This window comes from Diplodia seriata (assembly GCF_021436955.1).
Source record: "Diplodia seriata strain FDS-637 chromosome Unknown scaffold_14, whole genome shotgun sequence".
Lineage (NCBI taxonomy): Eukaryota > Fungi > Ascomycota > Dothideomycetes > Botryosphaeriales > Botryosphaeriaceae > Diplodia > Diplodia seriata.
The window spans coordinates 176,144-198,541 of NW_027117321.1; the positions used below are offsets into that span (position 1 = coordinate 176,144).

A 22,398-nucleotide genomic window follows, 5' to 3' on the forward strand; every position below is an offset into this window, starting at 1 on the left:
AAAGAGATAAGTCCACTATCTTTAGATATAATTTTTGATACTTTATATTATTTTTCTAATATTCTATATATAAAAGTACTATCAAAATTACCCTGGTTGTGTGCATATATAGTGAAATTGTGATCTTTTGGCGCCAACATTTCTTTAAGACATTTACTAATCATTTCAGTATGATTACTGAAATCTGTAAGATAGTATAAAATCTCTGTTTTACCACAAAAGAACCCGCAAGCATAAGGGATGAAATCTCCTTTATCATTTCTATATGCTTCAATGTCAAAAGTCATAAATTTATTATGACGTTTGTATTCTTTAGGTGTTTTTGTTAAGAAAGTAACTTTAGGCTTATACTCGATGTTTAAGAGGTTAAAGTTAAGATCGTATCTTAAATACGTTTTATTAGACTTTTCATTACTAAATTCTCTAATAAAACTATCTCCCCCCGTCAATCGCTAAATCTTCAACAATACTTAAAATATGTAAATCTTTACCGTCCAAGACGTGGATTCTATGATGTAAATTTAATTCAATAATCTCTAATTTGATTATATTTTGATTATACTTAAAGTAAAAAACATTTCCCTCTTTTTGACATAATACACCATAAAATGCTAGATTCATGGTATGTGGTAAAAATTTAGAAGATAAGCTTCTATTAAATACGCTTAATTTAACTGTAGTAGGTTTGAAGACTGTATTCTCAATTCTACCTCCTTTAAATTTAGGGTCATTAACTTTAATATGGAGAGATTTATATTTACAAATAATTTTATCCCCCATTTGAAAATTATATTTAATAGTTAACTCGCTAATTCTGAAGTAAACTTGTTTCATTAATAAAACAGGATTTGTGGTATTATTTACAAGGAAATGTAAATCAATAGTTTTAACCATAATTTTAGTCTTATTCCCTTCAATATTAGATTGAACTACCATAACCGCCAAAGAATAAGAATTAAGAGGACTAAAGCTCTCTAATAAAGATTTAAGAAGAGCTACATTACCATTAAAATCTCCAGATTCACTAAGAGATTTTTCATCGCTAAATCAGCCAACCGCCCCTAAAGTCTTAATAGTTCCTTTATCCGCTTTTCATTGCAAATTTTTAGGGAAATCTACTTTATGGATATAAGAAAAAGAACCATTAGGAATAGTTAAAGGGTCGTTAATTTCAAGAGAAAGCTTAGAAGAAGAAGAAAAGTATTTTTTTATATTAAAAATCAAGAAAGTAGTATTAATTAAGTTAAGCTTTTCTAAACGCAATCTAATTAGATTTGAAGGAGCTGGACCCTTATTAGAAGTATTTAATCCTCTTCTAACATTAGTTACCGCGCCCTCTTACTTCGGGTAACCCTTACGAGTATTTTTATTCCTTTAGGAGGATTTCGATAAGGAGATGTAATCTGCACACTAAGAAGGGTATTATATTAAATAACAAGATTTATACACGACTTTAACAAAATTAGTGCAAATTTTGTAATAAAATATATTCTCTTTTTGACTATTAAGGTAGTAATATAGTAATGTAGTAGTGTAGTGTATAATGAGTGAGACTACAGTTTTTTTTGTAACAGGGGTAAATTCTTGGATTTTAATCTATGTGGAATAATTTATGTGTTAAAGGGGATTCAAATCCCTTTAGATATACTATATCTAAAGGGATTTGAATCTATTTTGTCGGAACGGAACAACAGCTTTTGTCTGACTCTGACACTGACACGGGGGAATAACTATTCACCATTAAAATCCTACTACAGGGATAGTATATCTAAAGGGGGTTTAATCTATGTAGGTATCCTATTAGATAGTAAATCTAAAGGAATAGATATATTATTAATAAAAATCCCTTTATATATGCTATATATAAAGGGATTAATCTATGTAGGTATCCTGTTTGTTAGTAAATCTAAATGAATAGATATTTTATTAATAAAAAAATCCCTTTATACATATAATGTATAATATATAGAGTTAGATCTGCCGACATCTTGTAAAAAGATTCATGAAAAAACGAGGTAACAAATTTGGGACTGATTTAGCAACTAGAAATAGAAGTTTAATACGTAGGATTTTTAATAAAAGAAATTTAGTCCCGGCTCCAATGTTAATATAAACTATTGGTTGCTTGCAAATAAACTGGGTAAATTTCAATAATTATTCTTTTTTTAATATACTTGAAGCGAAGCTTACTATAGCATTAATAAAGGTAGTAAGAACGTTAAACGACTAATGGTGAGTTTTTGCTAACAATAAACCATAATATACACCCAGCATCTGTTAATCCTAAAAAAAAGAAAGGGACATTAAATCTAATAATTTAAAATGAAGTGGGGGTTTAGGCTCCACTTTTTTCTTTTTTTTTTTTACCCTTCGGGACTAGCGAAGCAACTACTGTAGGACTATAGGGCGATAAAAAAAAGAAGATCGGTTAAGAGAAATGTATTATATTTCTAAATATTAATAACTTAAATAAAATTTGAGTTATAGACTAGATTCAAATAATGAAAAATTATATAGTCATTCTTTTAATATAAATATGTCAAATATATTTTTAATAAAAAGTAAAAAAAATGATGAATTATTAGATAATAAACAAACATCATTAGTAAATGAAATATCTTTGAATAAAGATGTTTCTCTCTCCAACACCACCCTTAAGAAAACTAGAAGAGGTGATACTAGACATTATTTACCTGCGACAAAAGAATGATTAAATAGTATTTATACATATAGTGTAAATTATATTAAATCTCTGGCTATAACAGATAAAGTAGTGAATAAAATAATTAAAAGTTCTTTTTTCTTAAGATTAGTATATATGAAAAATATATTTAAAGGTATGTCTAAAAGACAAAGACTGTTATCAGTAAATAGAATATTTGTAAGTAAAGCTGAAATGAAACATACTAATAATAAAGTTATAATTACATTATATACTTACAATAAAGAAAAGAATTATTTTATACGTAAATTAATAAGTTTACGTAATATGTTAATTTTTAGAAATAACTATTTATTTTTAATTAATTTAAAGAAAAAGGCAATTCTTAAAAATATATATAAAGTAAGTTTTTTAATATATAATATATTAAAAAAAAAAGATTTAAAAAATTATGAAGATAATATACAAGTTTTTAAACAAGAAGATTTAATAAAAAAAAATGAACTAGCAAAAGGTGAAAAACATGAAAAATTATTTGAAGATTTAAATGATATTATTCAATGAAAAACTTTTGCAGAACAGTTTTTTTATGGCTACGCTAAGCCCACTAAAAAAGAATTTGAAACCACTCTTTGAGACAATCCTGTAATAGTAAATATATTACAAAGTTATGTAAAGAAACTTTATATATACTATCTTAGAAAATCATTAGCTCTTATGTCAAGAAAAGAAGTGTTATATTTATACTATAATCAAATTTTATTTTTTAATAATTATAAATTTAATAAATCATTTATCTATAATAAAGGATTAGGCTTAGTTTCTTCAATTAGTAAAATATATAATAAAAAAGTAGAATTTAACATAGTAGATTTAAAATCTTCACATTTAAATAGTGATATTTTCTCTGATTCTATTTCTACAAAACTAAATGATAGAAAAAAAAGAGTATTAAGAGTACTAAAAAAAGCTTTAAGTTTAGTAAGATTAAACCCAAGTCATATATTAGCCATCCAACTTGGGGCAAATAAAAATATAAGTAATTTAGTATACACTGAAGATAATGTAGAAAAAATTGGTTTAAGCTTTATTAAAAATAAAGCAATTAATGGTGTGAGATTAGAAGCTTCAGGTAGACTAACAAGCCGTTTAACTGCTTCTAGATCTATATCTAAAAAAAAATATGTAGGTAATCTAAGAAATATTTCTTCTTATGATAACAAAATATCATCAGTAATGTTAAGAGGTCATGTAAAATCCAACATACAATATACTAATATAAACTCTAAAACTCCTAATGGAGCTTATGGGTTAAAAGTATGGGTAAGTAGTTATTAATTGCTATATAATAATTTATCCCTATGTGTCGGCTCCTTTTTTTTCTTAACCTTTTTTATATATTATTCTATTTATTATATATTTGCCCTTGCCCTAACTTTTTTTATTAATTTATTTTATAAATTAATAAAAAAAGTAAGAAGGAGGGCTTATATTTTTTTTTGTTATTTTATAAAATAACAAAAAAAAAATATAGGGCCAAGGGATAAAAAAAAAGGAGCCTATTTAAGCCGACACATATTTATTTTTTCGCGTTGCATAAATTAGATTTAATGCTCTCTCCCTTATTTTTTTTTTGTACTTTTATCTAAAATAAAAGTACAAAAAAAAATTAGGAGCAACTCCAACACTTCTGTATAGAAGTGTTGGAGGAAGGAAAGATGAAGAAATAGTCTGAACCACTTTGTGTTAAAATCAAGGTGGAATAAAGGAAAAATTCCTTTAATATAACAAGTTTGACTCAGTACATATGTTAATTATTTCTAAATATATATAAATTAAAAATAATTAACTTTTAAGTAATATATTTTTTTGTAATTTGTGATTGTAATGGTGTACAACACCATTATATGTAAATGTAAAAATTATATATAGTTTATATTGAGTTTGATGATGGCTCTGATTGAACGCTATCCTAGTGCTTGACACATGCTAATCGAACGTCTAATTTCATTAGAAATAATTTAGTTAGAAGTGGTGTACAGGTGAGTAAATGATATTATGGCTACCTTGGAGTAAGGGACATTAAAATCCCTTATAAATCAATCTAAGCTTTGTATTAAAGAAATTTATTTTCGCTCCTAGATGGAAATTAATATCTCGGACAGGTAGTAGTTAAGGTAATGGCTTAACTAGCTTATGTCCGTAGTCGAGACTGAGAGGTCGATCGATCACATTGGGTCTGAAAAAACCCCAATACGTATAGTACAGCAGTGAGGAATATTGGTCAATGGCCTAACGGCTGAACCAGCAACTTGGGGGAATGGATATCTATATTAGAGCTAATATATAGTACCGACTTTGTCGGATAAAGTTCTAGATAGAATAATGATAATGACAATTTTCTATCTATATGTCTTGACCAAATCTTGTGCCAGCAGTCGCGGCAACACAAGGGAGACTAGTGTTATTCATCTTTATTAGGTTTAAAGGGTACCTAGACGGTATATCATGCCCCAAAAGGGAACGGATATACTAGAGTTTTATGTGAGAGGCAAATATAGTACTATTGGTGTAGAGATAAAATTCATTGATACCTCTAGGCACGGGTAACGGCGAAGGCAATCCTCTATGTAAAAACTGACGTTGAGGGACGAAGGCTCGGGTAGCGAATAGGATTAGATACCCTAGTAGTCCGGGCAGACAATTATGAATGTCATAGATTAGAAATATTTGGTCTATAAATGAAAGTGTAAGCATTCCACCTCAAGAGTAAGGCGGCAACGTTGGAACTGAAATCATTAGACCGTTTCTGAAACCAGTAGTGAAGTATGTGTGCGACAAGAAGCGGGTATTAGTAATGTGGTGCAATTCCACTAGGTGTTCTCTACCTAACACTACCTACACATGCAGGATAGTAATAGAATGTGTGAAGCTGTAGGAACAATGTAGCCTGTCTTAAATGACAATGTAGGTATAGTTATAAAAAGTATAATTGTATCTCCAGGAGCTAGTGTAAGTAAGACATGGAGAGCGAAAGTCAAGATAGCAATGACGCTTCGATATACTACTCATGAGATTTGTGGAAGGGAATAGATTTTACATACTAATCTATTAGAGAAACCTTATTTCCACCGGAGTAAAGCTATCCTCCTAAATCTTACGTAAATTGTGCTAATATCTGAACTTGGTAACCCCTTTATCTTCAGCTATAAATTAAGCTCTTAAAAGTACTCCGCGGTTCTTTAAGTTATTATTAGTTTATAGAAGAGGCAACATATAAGATTTCTCGAAATTGTTGTATCCGGTAAAGGGGAAAGGAGAAGTTAAAAAGCAAATGCCTAGTATTATATTTCAATTGAAGTAAATATATACTACGGATATAGTTAAATATTAATAGTTTTTAGTTTATGATTTTATTTATAGATCTTCCTTTTGACGGTTTATTCGTATATAACACTAGCAGAAACAAATAAATGAGTCAGGATAATTTTTCCGTAAACTCGGCCACCTGGTAGGTTTTGTTTTCTAGTTATAACGGATTAATCTTTATCTAACCTTTGTATAATGATCTTATCTCTTTTGTATTACTTGATAAAAATCACCGTTCTGTTCAGAGAGAAATCGAAGATTTTATCTTACTCTGTTTCAACATAGTTTTCATTTGAGATATTGCTCTAACTACTAGGATTTTGAGAAAAGAAGGCATATACCATGATGAACATTAAAGAAATAAAATTATTAAACCCCTGAGCATTAACAGGTATTATTGATGCTGAAGGAAGTTTTGGAGTGATTGTTGTAAAAAACAAAACTCGTTCTTCCGGATTTGTTATTACAGTTTTCTTAGAAGTTGGTCTTAATGTTGTTGATAAGGATCTACTGGAGCGGATTAGAGCTACTTTAGGTGTTGGTAATATCTACTTTAAATCATCTGATAACACATACAGATGAAAAGTTAGTAATATCAATGACTTATTCAATGCGGTAATACCACATTTTATTAAATATCCTCTAGTTACACAAAAACGTGCTGATTTTGAGTTATTTACTAAAATAGCCCCCAGGTGGCCGAAGGCCTAATTTTTTTTTGTACTTTTTAATTACATGTATTATTTTATTTTTAACATGTAAAAAGTACAAAAAAAAATAAGGGGGCCATTTTTATTTTTTTATTAAAAATATATTTTTAATAAAAAAACTAAAATAGCCTCCCGGCTATATTTTTTTTTCTTTTTTTTTTATATTATTATATTTATTTTATGGTATTAGTAAAAAAAAAGAAAAAAAAATAAGGGAGGCCATTTTGGTCCCCCTCCCCCTTTATTTTTTTTTTCTTGGCCCGAATTTATCATAGATAAATTCGTAACGAAAAAAAAATATAGGGGGGGGAACTAAAATAGTGGAAATTCTTAAAAATAAAGGCCACATTGATTTTAAAGGTTTACAACAAATTGTAAATTTAAAAGCTTCTCTAAATTTAGGTCTATCAGAAAATCTAAATAAAGATTTCCCAGATACTGTGATGGTACCTAGATCCCAAATACGGTTTGAAGGGATACCTGATCCTAGCTGATTATCTGGTTTTGCTTCTGGTGAAGCTTGTTTCTTTATTAGTATCTATAAATCTTTAAAATCTAAACTAGGATTTGCTGTTCAATTAGTCTTTAAAATTACTCAACATTCTCTTACCCCCCCCGGCCCCCCTGAAAGGGGGGAGGGGCCCAGAGAATTACTTAAAGGTATAGTAGACTATCTTTCTTGCGGTAGAGTTGAAGACCGTAAGGGTGAAGCTTGCGACTTTACAGTTAATTCTTTCAAGAGCTTTGATGAGATAATCATACCTTTCTTTACAAAGTACCCTATAGAGGGTTCTAAATTTCTTAATTTTCAAGACTTTAAATCAGTAGTGGAAATTATGAAAGTAAAGGGTCACTTGACTCCTGAAGGTATGGATAAAATAAGACAGTTAAAGGCTAATATGAATCAGGGTAGAAGCTAATTAATATTTTAACTTCTTTTCTTCTTACATAATCAATGTAAGTAGAAATGGCTGACTTAACATACGGCAGAATCTGACAAATGGACCTCTATTGTATGTTGTCGTAAAAGGTACATTTGTTTGCGGCGATGGCTGCTAGGTTACCTGAATGTGAATATTGGAGACTCGCGAGTCAAAAATAATAAAACCGAAGATTTCTGTTTGAGCCGTATGCGATGAAAGTCGCACGTACGGTTCTTGGAGGGGGAAAGCCTGAGAAGGCCTACCTATCTCGACTATTTAATTCGATGATCCTCGAAAAACCTTACCACAATTTGAATGTTAATTAATAAAATTAACACATGCGTTGCATGGCTGTCTTCAGTTAATGTCGTGAGATTTGGTTAGATCCAAAAAATTATCGTAAACCCTTGTTCTTTATTTGTTTGAATAATGCAGTTAACCGCTATATTGGATTATATAACAGGGACTAAGACAAGTCATCATGGCCTTAACATTGTGGGCTATAGACGTGCCACAGATGCCTCGACAAAGGGATGCAAAAGTGAGAACTCGAGCTAACCCCTAAAACAGGATAAAATGGATTGTTGTCTGTAACTCGACTACATGAAAAAGGAATTACTAGTAATCGTGTGTAATCATAGCACGGTGAATTTCATCTCAGCTAGGTACTAACCACTCGTCAGGCGCTGAAAGGGGTATGTGCAATAAGTTTGGTTATAGTTAATTTTTAATATAAGTAATTGGACTTATATTTTTTAACAAATAATCTTCGTATGCGTGACCCTGATTGGTGTTAAGTCGAAATACGGTTCGGGTAGGGGAACTTGCCCGGGAATAATTAAATATTAACAATACACCCACATATAAAAAATGTAATAAACTTATTACATTTTTCACCGGTCAACCCTAGATATCTTCGTAGTAAGTATTAAAACCAAAAAAATGTGTAACATTAATACTTAGTAACGGTTGACTACTAGCTTTTTTTTTTTTTGTGTTGTAAGCTATAAGGTGCGTTATATACATACAATACTCTCATATTATACAGTAGTGAATTATGAGACGGGTAATTATTTATTTTTATAATGTCAATTAGATTTATCTTATTTTTATAGCCGTTAGCTTATTATTTATGTTTAATATTATCTCGGACAACTTTGATACTTTTTACTTTTTAAATGATATCATGTTACTGTCTACTATGCCTGTTGTAGTAAAACCAGAGTCGCCTAATTTTTTTTTTGTACATGTAAATGTACAAAAAAAAAATAAGACTAAATTACATAATGAATATGTGGTAGGATTATCTGATGCGGAAGCTACATTTACTATTTCTGTTACAAAAGACAATAGAGTAAGAAAAACTTCTCGTCGTTCATCAGATACTCCTAGAACTATTTATTCTGTTCATCCTTCTTTTGCTATTTCTTTAAATATTAAAGATTTACACCTAATACAAAGTTTACAATCATTTTTTGGAGCCAGCAGGTAAAATAAAACAAGATTTACAAAATAATGCTATTGTTTTCTATGTGTGCGCGAAGTGAGGTGCTTACTATGTATTGTAACGACCCTGGTCACGTTACATCTGGCGTGGATCATTATAGGAAACCCCTATAGCCAGGCCTAATTGCTCGGGGCGGTGAATTCCTAATAAGAATACGGTCTTATAGCAGAGCAATAACGCATCTGTGCGGAGATACCACTATACCAAGAAAAGAACAGGGGGAAACCCCTGTCAGGTGCAAAGGCGATTTCTACGGATACGATAAGAAACTTGATACGTCACAGGGCTATAAAACGAACCTGTCATCTAAAAGTGGGATATAACGGTGACAGTCTCCCAGTAATGTGCATAATAACATAGGTATGTACAGAAATGATTCTGAGGGGGACCAACTCTTGAGGAAAGAGGTTGAATGGCGCAAGATCCTAAGGAAATAAGACCAGTATAAAATAAAACACATTTGAGCGCAACCTTCGGAACTAAGGGGTAAGGTTGAAAGACCCCGCAGGACAGAGGTTACCATAGTACTCGTAGTCTATGCTTGGCAATTTGACCATTAATACTACTTGAAAGGGGACCAGACGGTCGGAAATATGGCTGAAGATAGGGTCTTGCCATAAGAGATGAAGGTTAGTAAATATTACGGGAAGCTGACCTCTGGGAGGGATGATTCTTCTGGCGTAAGGATAGTCGGTTTCGAGGCACCGTGAATTACACAGTTGCCCCCAAGTAACACAGTATTCTCCATAAATTGAACCCAGAATCTTGAACCGGCATATGCTATCGGATCCCATAAAAGTATCTAAATCGGTGACGATCTAGACGAACAGACCGTTGGAGAGCCGTATGATGGGAAACTATCACGTACGGTTCGGAGGGCACAAAACGAAGGTGAGTGACCCCTATTAATTCTGTGGAGGACTTATTAAATGTTATTATTCCTTTCTTTAAAGGTCATCCTTTACTTTCTAAAAAATGAGCAGATTTCCTTTTATTTGAAAAAGCTATTAGTTTAATTAAACAAGGTGCTCATCTTACAACAGCAGGTCTTAATGAAATTGTAAGCATTAAAGCTTCAATGAATAAAGGTTTATCTGATAAATTAGCAGCTCAATTCACTGAGATTTCTTCAGTCGAAAGACCTGAAGTGATTAATCAAAGTATTAGGGATGGTAATTGACTTGCAGGTTTTGCCTTATTTTTTTTTTGTACATGTAAATGTACAAAAAAAAATTAGGAGAAGGATCTTTCTTTGTCCGTATTTTAGTAGCTAGCACTGCTAAAAGTATTAACCGTGTTTCATTTTTCTTTTCTATAAACCAGTCAATTAGAGATAGTGATTTAGTTTATAAAATCGCTAAATTTTTAGACTGCGGTGCTATTAGCAGTAATCAAAAATATATTCAATTAAAAGTATCTAAATTTGAAGATATTGATAAAAAGGTTATTCCGTTCTTTAAAAATTATCCTATGCATGGTATTAAAAACCTGAATTATCAAGATTTTTGTCAAATTATGGAGCCGATTGGTACATTCTAAAGTACATCTTACTACAGAAGGTATTAATAAAGTTAAAAGTATCAAAGAAGGTATGAACTTTGGTAGAACTTAGCTTAAATTAAAGCTGCTAGCTATAAACACAGATCAGTGTGCTTAAGTCACTGTATTTCCTACTATTTGCAGATTCTTTAGATTTAAGCAACCTATTTTTTGATCACCCCCTTGCATATGTTAAGGGGGGGAGAGGTTTCTTATGATCAAAAATAGGTATAAAAAAGGTTTTAAATACTTTTTATCCTTAGAAACCAGAGCTGTTCCGCTCCATATATCGTAACTAAAACCAGAAAAGTATGGTAATTTATTTTTGTATAAAGATAGATTATTTATATTTTTCCTGAGGGTAGGGGAACTTGCCTGGAATTAAATATTAACAATACACCCATATATAAAAAAGTTCGCCCCCGTTAGGTGAAAAGTGTCTCTCATCAGGGGATAAGGAGAATGGATAACGGTCCCCCCTGTAGACTCCGGTACCCATGTGGCGCTGGGAAAAATGGCCGGTAAGAAAAGCATAAATGCCCAGAACGGTGAAATGGATAACTCCTTGGAAATCAGTATTAATACGTAAACCATGTGAAAGAATGGAACCCCCAAACTATTAGATGTATATAGCCCTAGATATATATGGTCCTGGATAGTCCCTCGAAGGTTCCAAGTTGGAGGTGCCTGTTCCAGTACACACTCTTGACAAGGGGTTATGTACGGTAAAGAAGAACACACAGCGAGCCAGTAACATGGAAATTACGGGATCCTATATACCCTAGCCGTCTCTGCACTTAAGGGTATCTTATTTTACACTAACCATGTGTGTTCTCGTCTCAAGCTCCTCTCGTTGCAAATAAATTTGCAGTCGTCGAGGACTTGAGGTCAACGAACACACATGCAGAAATCTTCTCGTTTCAAGCTCTTCTCGTTGCTCAAATCTTGAGCAGTCGTCGAAGACTTGAAGTCGTCGAAGATCTCCGATGTTGGTTAAATTCCTCCGCAGGCAAGAAAAAATTACCCCCCGTACATAATTTCAAATAACATCTCAAAAAGTTCCTTGTGATGTAATCATTAATTTTGATCGGCGTCCTTAAATACCATACCCGCTGTATAATTAGGTATTCGGCCGTTCCAAGCGTAATTCGCGTTCCTAAACAAGAGAAATTCCAAAAAACAAGAAAAATTGTTCCTTTCATTGTAACTATTTGGAATTTCGGTTAGTTTTTGCCTGCCTGCGGAGGAATCCCCTTTTCATAACAAAATCCGGGCCCATTGGTCGAGTCGAGCTATACGTTGGCTCGCTGAATTTAGATAGCGAGTAGGGGGTCCAAAGCACGATATCGCCCTAAGATAAACCAATTGGATGGTCTCAGAATTAGAGCACGTAAAAGCCCTGAGATACCCAATTTGGAAAATTTATAACTTTCTAGCTTTCTATATAGGTAAAGCCCAGAACGGTGAAGCGGGGAGACCTTAATTTATTTACCGGTTTAACCTGTTTGGTTTATATAAATAAATAAATAAATAGATTTATTATTTTATATTTTATTTATTATATTTATCCAACACACACACACAAAAGGACTACTTGAAGTATAATGTGTAAGATATACGTAAAAAACTATATTGTAATTTATGATTAATAGGGGACCCCCTTTAGATATATAACATAATAAATACAGTGAGATGTGCATACCCCCCCCCCTATTATTTTCTATGATATTTTTCTTGTTTTTACTGTTTTCATTGTTGGTGCTTTTTTTATTTCTGATTGCTTGTTTTTATGAGTTTTGTTCTCTATTTGTCTTTTTTTTTGTACTTATTCTTGACTTAGTGGTAGCTTTTTTTTTGTATAAAAGATTGTTAAAAGATACTAACAAAAAAACGCAGAACAAATTAAGACGGAGTATTCCGTATGTTGATGTTTTACGTTACGTTAGTATTTTGGATGACGATACCATATCGCCAGATGGTTTTGAGAAAGCTGAAGCGCTGGCTGGACTTTTGTACGCGAATAAAAAAACCATTAGAAAGGCAAGATTGGATATTCAAAAAAAAAAACATTTAAAAAATAAACATATAAAAAAAGGAGATTCTAGTAGATAGTAAAAAGAATTATTTGCGATTATAAGAAGGAGCCGGGAGACCGGTCTTTCGGATTAATGACAAGACTTTTATAAGCCTTGAGGAGATAACTATTAGTAGTTTTATTTAAGGGGGCCCGCTATAGAACTAGTCTCCCTCTCTTTTTTTTTAAGGACTAGAGCTGGCTGATAAAAAAAAAGAGAGGAGGGGCCCCAAGACGTGGTTCCTTAAAAAAAATATATCTTTTTTTTAAAGAACTACTAATAGATAGTGTGCAATTCATCTACAAGGTACTAATTAATTTATTTTTTTTTATCCTGTCCACCTAATTTTTTTTTGTACTTTTTAATTACATGTATTATTTTATTTTTAACATGTAAAAAGTACAAAAAAAAATAAGGGGTCTCCCAGCTTCACGAAATCCCCCCTAAAGGAACATAAAGCCTCGTACTCGCTAGAGGCTTTATGTGACTAAAAGAGAGAGAGAAGCTTCCTTCTTTCATTTATAAATGAAAATACATTTTCATTTATAAATGAAAGAGACCCCTCCCCTATCCGGCTCCATACAGAACTAAACATTCAATCGAACGATGAGTCGGATGATCGAATGAAAATACAATACAAAAAAGGAGAGTCCCTTTATTGGTAAGAAGGGTTGAGCTGTAAACTCAATAGTAATATACTTTTAAGAGTTCGAATCTCTTCTCTCCTAGTTTTAGTCTTTTTTTACTAATCCAATCTGGCTTGTTCCGTTGGTGCCTTTCCAGCCACCCTTATTTTTTATTTTTATTTCTTTTTATATTATTATATTTATTTTATCTGCTCCCCCTTTTCCCTTTGCTCTTTGCAGCTTGGAGCCTTAAAAAAAAAAATAAAAATAAATGAAAAAGGATACTAGTTTTTAATGACTAAAATTGTTTTTAAAAGGCCATTAATAGCCTTTATAGCTCAACGGTAGAGCGGAATACTGTTAATATTTTGATAGATGTTCGATTCATCTTAAGGGCTTAGTGTAATAATTAATTAATATAAAGTAAATGACGTTTAATGGCTTTTAATCCAGGCTTGATAAAAATTTATAAACTTTAAAAGAATACGCGTTAGTTAAATGGTATAATGATGTGCTACGGACACAGTGTTATAGGTTCGAATCCTGTACGCGTATTGTTATCTTTATATATTTCTTAATAATTATTCTCTCTTAATTTTTTATCAGTAGTGAATTATGAGATGGGTATATATTGTAAAAAAATGTCTAGTTTATTTGTTTTTAATGAAAGTTTTACTAATGGTTACAGAGGTGACCTTTTGGATTTTATATCTTTGACTGCTATTTTATGTGGTATATTTGTAATTATTACTAAAAATCCTGTTGTATCTGTTTTATTTTTAATTGGTTTATTTTTAAGTATATCTGGCTATTTAATTATGTTAGGTATAAATTTCATAGGTTTATCTTATTTATTAGTATATGTTGGAGCCGTATCTATACTATTTCTTTTCATATTAATGTTAATAAATGTTAGAATATCTGAATTAGTAAGTGACACTAGTAATAGTATACCATTAGCTATAATAATTGGTAGTGCGCCGAAAGGGCTGTAATTTGGAAACAGGACCCACCTGTTCACTTATAGGAGTCAAAAATAAGTGCCATAATCCTTAGTCTGGAGAACGCTCTAATAAAGCACTCAAGATGAAAGCATAAGGATAAAAGGGATAAATGGACACCACTTGCATGGCATGCATTGCAGATCCGGGAGAAATTAGCCGCTGGAGAACGAGATACTGTTCTTGGGTACCGTGCCCGCTAAAAGTAACCCTGTGAAGAAAGAACTCGGTGGTCCCCTGACGTTAGAACCATTTCCAAGGACAACTAAAACTGAAGTGAACCGATAATACCTTAGTAACATCAGAAGAGCCTCCTTTATGGCTGTCGTCAAGACAACAACGTTAGAACCCCGAACACCTATCCGAACAAGGACTACAATACACAACGGTCTAGATCAAACTAGCGGAATAAAGCCCGCCTAGTTATCCCGAATGGAATGTGCTCACGGCTAGGTTGACGAACTTGATACGATGAACCGCGGCATATTATTAGGCTGTAGACCCCGATGCAAGTTGTCGGTCTATATGTATTTCGCTCTGGGTGATATACCGAGCACTCAGGGAAGACTCTACGAATACACGTGACTTTCCTAGAATTGAATCATCGCAAGGGCCTAAAAGCACGAGGGCTAACCAAATCACAAGCTACTCCGGGAACTAACCGCCTCTCGTAGAAGCGGGGTCGGAGTCTTCGTAGTAGGACAGGGGACGAAAGAACCCATTTTCTGGTATCCGAAGGAAGGCATCTTAATTCGCGAATATTTAATACGAGGATAGTCCTCAACCCTGACCAAAAGGTCATGTCCATAGTCTAGGTAAGCCTCTAGTACAACTACGAAGCCCTTATTCTGTTGTTACTATACTCTGAAAATATTTAGAAATTGGTTTAATAGGGAGGTCAACCAGAAAACGTAAAGATCTCCACTCTACTAAACTGAAGGAAGAATTATTTGGAGAGCCGTATGATGGGAAACTATCAAGTACGGTTCGGAGGGCAGGGTAACCAATCCACTGACCCCTACTACTATTTAATTATGCTGTATATGAAATATTACCATATAGTATTGTAGCTTTTAATAGTTATACTCTAAACTTAAATAACACATTAAAAGATCTTCTGTCTAATAAATATAGTAGCGATTACATAAAAAAAGTATTTAGTTTTTCTAACGATAGTAGTGAAATAGCTTTTGTATCATCTAAAATATGAGATGGTAATTTAGCAGAAACTTCACATATAACTAATATAGGAAATATAATGTATACTAGTTATTCTATATGACTTATGATAACATCTGTAATATTACTTCTTGCGATGGTAGGGTCTATAGTTATCGTTATTAAACAAAAAAAATAATCTAACCCTATATATAATATATATAAAAATCAGAGTCCAGGAGTAAATCTGACTCCTCCTTTTCTTTTTTTTTTTATATATTATTCTATTTATTATGATACGCACCTCTTTGCTCGAGATTATGATACAAGTAAAGGTATGACGCTAATGGAGTAGTTACTGAATATAAAAGCATTAATGCTTTCCATAAAGAACACGGAGTTAATCATAGATTAGCTATTTTAAAGGGGGATAAATCTAAAATAACCTGTTAATGGATATTCAGTACGAGGTGTACCCAAAACTAATACATAGTTTATTTAAGAGGGCGTCGTTTTACTTATTTTTATCCGAACTTTGTACTTTTTTTTGTACTTTTTATATGTATTATCGATTCTTAACAAATAAAAAGTACAAAAAAAATTAGGGGGCCTCTACTTTCTTATTATGTAGCTTAAGGTTAAGATTCCTATATGTGATTCTCCCCCAGAATCACATATAAAAAAAAAGATATCCTTTATATAATATATATAAAAAAAGATATATAAAAAATTAATAGTCTCGGCCGCCGCCTCTCTAGAGGCGGCTGAGACCCCTCTCCGAGGTGGAAAAAAATATATATAAAAGGGATTAGCTCAATTGGTAGAGCATCTACTTTACACGTAGACGGTTAAAGGTTCGAATCCTTTATTCCTTATAAAAATATATAAACAATAAAAGAAAAAAAAAAGACCTTAGCTTAATGGTAAAGCATGTGCCTTTTAAGCATTATTATGTGGGTTCGAATCCCATAGGTCTTAATGGCTATAAAGGTAGAAATAAAAAAAGTAATATATATATACTAGCCCCCTCTTCATTTATAAAGGCTCTCCATTGAGAAAAATACACTTTTTCAGAGCCTTTATAAATGTAGGGGTCTTCCCTGGAGGCTTGTTGGGCAACCCTATACCCCCCATACGGGGGTTAGGGGTTTTGTAAGATTTTTTTTAATAAAACTACAAAGGGAGGTAGTATGGTCCCCTTATTTTTTTTTTCTTGACTCGCAAGTCAAGCGATAACTTTGTCTGGGCTCCCCCACTAACTTTTTATTAGTATAGAATAAAATAATACGGCCGGCTCCATCCTTTTATATATAAAAGGATGGAGCCGAGCCGAGCCGAGCCGAGCCGAGCCGAGCCGAGCCGAGCCGAGTCGAGCCGAGCCGAGCCGAGCCGAGCCGAATTTTTTTTTTACTGGTGCTGGCCTTCTTTTTATTCTTTTACCTACGGGGCGCCCCGCCATTTGCTACGCAAATGGCGGGGTGGGCACCCCTAATTTTTTTTTTGTACATTTACATGTACAAAAAAAAAATAAGGCCCAGCCACCACTTAAAAAAATTTTTTTTTAGGCGGCCTCCAATTTTTTTTTCTTTTTTTTTTTACAAATATAAAATAAATATAATAAAATAAATATAAATAAATAAAAAAAAAAGAAAAAAAAAAGGAGGCTTATTTTTAACTATAATAAAATGAAATACCGGTAAAATAATAAAAATAATAAAAATAATAAAAAAATAAGGAGGAGGGGGTTGGTGTATAAATAATAAATACACATAATAAGCTAAATAGTTTCCGTCTTTAACTGAAGCAGTATAATATTTAAATGTAACTAAGTCTTATCTTAGCAATGGCATTAGAGAAGATAAACCTTGTAAAGATTATATAGTAACAAAAAAAGTTAGTAATTATTTTTGTAGTTAAGTGATAAATTATATATTTTGTCGCTGATAGTAGGAGGTGGGTAAACGGTCATATGTTAATTGGTAAACAAATCGTCTTCCAAACGAATATTGTCGATTCGAGTTCGGCTGACCGTATTTATATATTTATACATACATTTTTATAAATATATATATATATAATAAATAAAAGCCAAACGATGTGTACCGATTCTAATTAGGTTGGTCCTGGCTCCAAATCCCCGGCTTAAGAGCCCGCCCTAGCGAAGCAACTCCCCCCTGCTTGCGGAGCAACTATTTTTTTAATAAAAAAATGTATTTTTTTTATTAAAAAAAATAAGAGACGGACTCTTAAGCCAGGGGAATAAGGGTTAGTATCTTAATTGGTAAAGAGCTTTCTTGTCGAGAAAGATTATGCCGGATCGAGGCCGGTCTAACCCGATATCTAAATAAAAAATTAGTTAAATCACTAACAGATAAACTTACTAAGATATTATCATTTATATAAGTTAAATTTAGAGACTACGTGCTAATATTAATTTTTAATACTCTAAAGGAAAAGTTGCCATAGGTAAGGCAAGATATTTGCTAAATATTGTGTTTTTACACCTGAAGGTTCAAATCCTTCCTTTTCCGTATATTAATTTATAATTGTATTACATTATTACATTGATTTGTAATTTATGGTATAATATCCTTTAATATACTTTTTATTGATGCCAACCCCCCCCTTTTTTTTATCGCCCCCCCCCGCACTGGCACTGGCACTGGCACTGGCACTGGTACTGTTAACACTGCGGGAGGGAGGGGCGTGATCTCAGTCGTCTAACTTATTTTTTTTTGTATTTTTTTAATATTTAATAATAAAAATACAAAAAAAAATTCGCCCTAAACTAATGTAAAAAAAGTTAACTTTCTTATTTGCTGGTTGATGTAGCTTAGTTTTAGCTCTTTTTGTTATGATGTGCTTACTCCGCTAGCCACAAGTTTTATTTAGCAAATAACTATAATTGGTGCTTGGTGATTTTAAAAGGTTTTATGAAAATAGATAAGAGGTTACCTAATAAAAATTTATATTTATTAGCCTTTCCCCCCCTCTTTATTTTAGGGGCAGGCTAGCCTGCCCTAAAAAAAATATAAACTTTAACATGAAGAGTATAGTTTAATTGGTAAAATAGGAAGCTTCAAACTTCAAATTTTCAGTTCAAGTCTGGATGCTCTTGCATAATTTTGATCTATTTAATAAATTAAAAGTTAATTTTAATAATAGATGTTAATATTTAATAACCAATGTAGTATAAATGCACACATTGTGATTATAATATTTGATTAAGTCCTTTTTTAATATTTATTAAAAATTATTATAAAATCTGGTTTTCTGCGGTGCCTGATCTTGCTGTGTTTATTTTTTTCCCTACCTATCCCTGCATACTAATTTTTCTTTATACTTTTTTAAATCCTACATATTATTTTATAGTTAAATAATAAAGTACAAAGTTCTCGCTTGACTTGCGAGTCAAGAAAAAATAAGAGGGATAAGGGTGTAGGTGGACCTTGCTGAAGCCAGGGGGTTAGTAATTGCTCTAGTCCCTAACCCCCTAATTTTTTTTACTGGTGCTGGACTTCTTTTTATTCTTTTACCTACGGGGCGCCCCGCCATTTGCGTAGCAAATGGCGGGGTGGGGACCCCTAATTTTTTTTTGTACATTTACATGTACAAAAAAAAAAATAAGGCCCCAGCCACCACTTAAAAAAAATTTTTTTTTCCAGCATTTTTTTTTATTATTAGTATTATTTTATTTCTAATATATAAAAAATGCTGGAAAAAGAAAGAAAAAAAATTTTTTTTAGGCGGCCTCCAATTTTTTTTTCTTTTTTTTTTTACAAATATAAAATAAATATAATAAAATAAATATAAATAAATAAAAAAAAAAGAAAAAAAAAAGGAGGCTTATTTTTAACTATAATAAAATGAAATACCGGTAAAATAATAAAAATAATAAAAAAAAAATAAGGGGGTAAGGGGAAAAAAAAACACACAGTTAAAAAACGAGTTTTGGAAAAAACTAGTACATATTTAGTATTAAGGTTCCTTAGCTTAATAGGTAAAGCGCATTTTTGATAAGGATGTGATCGACGTTCAATTCGTCGAGGAATCAAAATCATAAATAATTATGATAAGTATAAGAGAATTGACCGAGTGGTTTAAGGTGATAAGCTTGAAACTTATTTTAGTATAGCCTACTAACATCCGTTCGAATCGGATATTCTCTGTACATAAATATATATATACATACACGGGTCAGGGCCGGGTTGGTTAGGCGCCTCATTTGGGTTGAGGAGTAGTTATGTTCGAATCATAGTGACCCGAAATAAAAATATGTGTACGATATACTGTAATAATAATATAGTAATTCTTAATAATAATGTGGTTATATGATTAATGATATGTAATGTGATATTTCATCATAACACTTTTTAGTGTTATGATGGTAAGTATATAAAGAAACTATTATGGATGATAAAAGCTATATATCAAAGAGTCTAATGTGTAGAGTGTTCTGTAGACTTATTCTTTTAGAATATAGTCTATTTACTCAACTGCGTAAAGGAAGCCCCTGGAGATATAGTGCATTATCTAGGGGATAATCTTCACAGAACCCGCTCCCTTGGTCTCGCCGAGGATAGTGGGATCCGCTAAACTCTTAGAGAAATTCTATTAATAAACGAAGTGAATTGAAATATCTTAGTAACTTCAGGAAAATAAATCAAACGAGATTCTATGATTAGTGTGAACGAAAGTAGAAAAGCCTAAATATTTATTTATTAAACAAGTAAAATGGATTAATCTGTTTGAATATAGGGGAACCTTCCTCTAAGGCTAAATATGATATATAAGCGATAGTGAAGGAGTACCGTGAGGGAAATATCTTTAAATAGTAGTTTTATAAGCAGCTCAAGTTAAGTTAAAAAAAAAACGAGAGCGTACCTTTTGTATAATGGGTCAGCAAGTTAATATTAGATGCGAGCATAGCACTATGCCTAGATAAACCAATTATGAAAAAATGATAAGTATCTAATATTAGACCCGAAGCCTAGTGATCTTACCATGATCAGGTTTATAAAAGACCGAACGGGTGATCGTTGTAAAGATCTCCGAAGAATCGTGGTAAGTTAGTGAAAGACAAAACTGACTAGGATAGCTGGTTTTCCGCGAAACCTATATAAGTAGGTAATTCAAGTAACATCTTAGCAGGTACAGAACTGTGATCTCAGGCAAAATTATATTATTTTAGATTTCTAAGATAATAGTTTTGCATACATCGGGGGATCGTGAAGATTTTATCGGTGAGTATTTGCTCTCGGAAGGGCAAAGATGAATATTGAATAATCAGACATAGTACGATAAGGTTGTATGTCAAAAGGGAAACAGCCCAGAACAAGTGTTTAAGGTTCCAAAATTATTGTTAAGTGAAATTAAGGAAGTATTTTTCAAATACAACCAGGAAATAGGCTTAGAAGCGGCCATTTTTTGAAGACCTCGTAACAGAGCACTGGTTCAATTATAAATTAACCTCAACTAATTTATACAAGTTAAAAGCGCCGAAAATATAACGGATCTAAAACAATATACCGACACCTTGTCCATAGATATAAATATATAGGAAGTTAAAGATTTATCTTTAATTTCATGCTCGGCTCCAAAAAAATAAAATGTAGCAAAGATATTGTATTTATGGGGTAGCGGAACGTTGGGGAAATCTTTGATTTTTACTTTTTAAGTAAAAAAATTTTTTAAATTAGATAACCCAAGTGAGAATGCTGACATGAGTAACGAAAAAGGGGAATACCCTCGCCTTAAGCTTATGGAATTTCTTTAAAGTAACGGCCTCTAAGTTTACAGACCTGCCCTAAAGGATTAAACGATGAGAAAATCTTTCCTTATGTAATAACCTTAGAATTAGAGTACTAAGTGTTCTGGAAAAAAAATAAGGGTATTGCATGGCTGGAAATAAACTGAAATAGATGATACAGTCTGCAAGTTCCAAAACCGTACCTAGAAACTACCACCAGTAAGCGAGTAGAGAATACGAAGGCGTTTGAGCTAACAATCATTAAGGAACTCGGCAAATTGACTCCGTAACTGAGGGATAAGGAGTGCCATTCTAACTGATTAATATCAGGTTTAGAAGAGGAGGCACAGAATGGTGTTGTACGACTGTTTAATTAAAACACAGCACTTTGCGTAAGATGATAAATCGAAGTATAAAGTGTGCCGTCTGCCCGATGATGGATGGTTAACGGATTTACTTAGCTGACTAAAACAGGCTAGGTTTTGAAGGAACCCCCATTCAATGGCGGCCTTATCTATAAGGGTCCTAAGGTAGCGGAATACCTTGGCCGTTAAATGCGGTCTTTGCATGAATGATAAAACGATACAACAGCTGTCTCAATGATTGGCTCAGTGAAATTGAAATAGCAGTGAAGATGCTGCTTACCTCTAGTTAGACGAGAAGACCCTATGCAGCTTTACTGTTGCTAGTAATTGGGTATGATCGAACAAGTTGTAGTGTATAAGGTAGTCGATGAGATACAATTGAAACACCTTTACTTAGTTTATCATATCGGTAGAATAATGCTTATGAAGTTTTTATATATATATGCATGTATTTAAAGGGCGGCGCAATCCCGAACCCTTTATGCATGTAGAGAAAGAAAGGGGGGCTTCTTTTTATTTTTTTTGTTTTTGGTCTAACAAAAACAAAAAAATAAAGGGGGGCTTCTTGTTTTTTTGTTGAACCTTTGGTCTAACAAAAACAATAATACATTAAAAACCCCGGCCCTAAGCAGAGATAGGTATAAAAGGTAGGCAAGGCAGTGATTTTTTATATATAGTAATATACGGGGGGTGACGCAATCCCGAACCCTCCCT

General features: G+C 32.4%; 6 non-coding genes across 6 annotated transcripts; all 6 read left to right on the forward strand.

Annotated features, from left to right (window-relative positions):
- Positions 1-13,738: 13,738 nt before the first annotated feature.
- Positions 13,739-13,809, forward strand: SLS55_010649. Its single transcript has one exon. It is a non-coding gene; the product is annotated as a tRNA-Asn (tRNA).
- Positions 13,810-13,895: 86 nt separating this feature from the next.
- SLS55_010650 lies at positions 13,896-13,966 on the forward strand. Its single transcript has one exon. It is a non-coding gene; the product is annotated as a tRNA-Arg (tRNA).
- A 2,406-nt stretch (positions 13,967-16,372) lies between these two features.
- On the forward strand, positions 16,373-16,445 carry SLS55_010651. Its single transcript has one exon. It is a non-coding gene; the product is annotated as a tRNA-Val (tRNA).
- A 31-nt stretch (positions 16,446-16,476) lies between these two features.
- On the forward strand, positions 16,477-16,548 carry SLS55_010652. Its single transcript has one exon. It is a non-coding gene; the product is annotated as a tRNA-Lys (tRNA).
- A 1,285-nt stretch (positions 16,549-17,833) lies between these two features.
- SLS55_010653 lies at positions 17,834-17,906 on the forward strand. Its single transcript has one exon. It is a non-coding gene; the product is annotated as a tRNA-Asp (tRNA).
- A 1,646-nt stretch (positions 17,907-19,552) lies between these two features.
- On the forward strand, positions 19,553-19,624 carry SLS55_010654. Its single transcript has one exon. It is a non-coding gene; the product is annotated as a tRNA-Ile (tRNA).
- The last annotated feature ends 2,774 nt before the right edge of the window (positions 19,625-22,398 follow it).